This window comes from Nicotiana tabacum, chromosome 4 (genome assembly GCF_000715075.1).
Source record: "Nicotiana tabacum cultivar K326 chromosome 4, ASM71507v2, whole genome shotgun sequence".
In the NCBI taxonomy this organism is placed as follows: Eukaryota; Viridiplantae; Streptophyta; class Magnoliopsida; order Solanales; family Solanaceae; genus Nicotiana; species Nicotiana tabacum.
In genome coordinates, this window is record NC_134083.1 from 66511928 (window position 1) to 66514594 (window position 2667).

A 2667-nucleotide genomic window follows, 5' to 3' on the forward strand; every position below is an offset into this window, starting at 1 on the left:
ATGTGAGACCCTTGTGAACTCTAACACACTAGGACCTGGTCCCTAGTCTTTCTTTGAACTGTTTTTGATCAATCTCTCTAGTGTGAGCACTGCCTTGGGTTCCTGAAGCCCTTAATAACTCTGACACATTAGAGATTTGGGTTCTGTATGCTTATCCTTGAAATATGGGTGAATCATTCACTACTGGTTATTGTGTATCTATGAACATGGGCTTTTGGAACTACTCTGAGTTGAAGGTCTGGCCTGTCCAGGTGTATTTGGGCCTGCTGTGGGCTCCGTATAGTTTTACTTACTTTGTAATTCATTCATCAAATTCTGGTCTGTAATAATTATTTGTAACAATTCTGGGGTATTAGTGAAATGGGAAAGGGTTCTTATTTTACATTTACTATAAAGTGGGGTAGAAATCCTACCTATAGGGTTAATGCTATGTTGTTGAATGTTATATGTTAGAAATCATGCCTCTAGGTATCTTATTGTGTTCAGTCATTATGTGCTAGCAGCCATAGGCTCAATGTTTGGTTCAGTTATGTTCTATTATAGACCATGCCTATAGAGAATGGTATGGTCCGATGTGTGTGTGAATTCCTGCTTGCATACTGTTTTGTTCAGATTATAGAAATCATGTCTATATGATTCAAAAAATGTTCAGATTGTAGAAATCATGTCTATAAGATTCAAAACTATTCAGATTATAGAAATCATGCCTATAGGATTCAAATTGGATCAGGTAATAGAATACACGCCTGAATCTGTTTAATTGTTATTTATGCATGTTTATTGTGCTGCTTTCCTCACTAGAAAACATGCTTGTAGGATTAAAATGAATAATTTTAGGTTTGTTTCCGTGACTGGCTACTATTTACTATCGCACAAAACACCTAAATACCATATTGGTAGGCTTAATCGTATTATGCTAAAATCAGTAGGCAAACTTTGTAGGTTCTAATAATCGCACTAAGAAACTGGTTTTATCACATAGATATCCTGCCTATAGGATTTTGTAGTTAATAAAACCTGTTAATGCTAATCAGTTTGGCGTGCATTTGATGTCTAAATGCGGAGGGTAACTTGATCCCATACTTGTTTCTATTTGAAAGTCATAACTGTTTTTGTATGTCGCCTAGTTTTTTCTTTTTGAGCAACCTAAGTTAAAGTTTAGAACCACCCTGAAATAGAGGTCCAAATGCCTCCTGGACCAAAGGCATGTGACGTGTAGTGCACGCATAGGGTACGGCTTAGAATTGATTAGAGCGCTTTAGGTAAATAACTTAAAGATAGTAATTAGGTAGTAGGAGATGATAGTTTGTGCCCGTTGAATAATATGAGTAACACCCCGTCTTGAAAGAGTTACGAAGTATTATTTATATTGCACGGGGTGATCCTTTAGGCTAAAAAACTTGGACCCCCATTTCTGTTTTAAAATAAATTATTTATTTCATTTGTCAATTGTTTCTTTTCTCTTAGACTAATTCACATGATTTGAGTTTGGCCGGGACCCACCGTTGTGGACCTCGAGTAGTGCCTAACACCTTCTCCTCGAGGTAATTTGAGCCCTTACCCAATCTTTGGTGACGCAAACTAGTAAACCCGAGTCATTTGCAAATAGGTGCCCTAACGCACCTTAATCTGTTAGGTGGCGACTCTCTCTTTTAGTAACCCTTCCTTTTAAAAGAGTTGTCAACGTCAAAACCCGATTTCACGAGAAAAAGGGGCGCGACAGTGAGTATAATTCTGCTATGTTCAGAATTATTTTCCAATTAAAATTATGTGGTGATAATATTATTGATCATGATATGTTAGAGAAAACTTTCACCACTTTTCATGCCTCGAATATGCTCTTGCAACAACACTATCGAGAGATGGGATTCAAAAAGTATTCTGAACGTATCTCACATCTTCTTGTAGCCGAGCAACATAATGGGCTATTAATGAAAAATCATGAAAGTCGACCTACTGGTTCTTGTCCTGAAGTGAATGAGACAAACTTCCACCAAACTAAGCGTGGAAGAGGACATGGCCTCAGTCGTGGTCATGGCAGTGGTCGGGGAAGAAACTCTAGTCATGGTAATAATAATGCACCAAAGAACCCTCATCACCACCAGCACTGGAAAAGGAAGGTACAAAAGCATGAAGCGGTGCAAACAACAAAGGCAGAAAATGCATGCTATAAATGTGGAGGAAAAGGGAGCAAAGACAGAAAATGCATATATGTCGTACGCCAAAGCACCTGGTTGAGCTGTATCAAGCCTCCCTGAAGAAGACATAGAAAAATGCTGAAGCAAATTTTGTTTATGAAGATAATTTAGACTTCATGCATTTGGATGTAGCTGATTACTTTGCACTCTCGGAAGGAGAAACAAGTCATGTGATCAGTGATGAATCTGTAAAAATATAAATATTTTATTTTTTGTTGTTTGTAGTAGATAGTATGGTTATGTAATTGTTATACATAAATAAAAGTTATGCTTTGATAATGATTTTTACTTTCATAATTATTTTGTTTATGTCATTTTGAAGAATATGGATTATCCTCAAATTATGTTTGGATCAACGACCAATCATAAAGATATTTGTGTAATTGATAGTGGAACAACCCATGCCATGTTCAAAGATCAGAAATACTTTTCTTATTTTCATAAGGAAAAAGCAAATATTTCAACAATT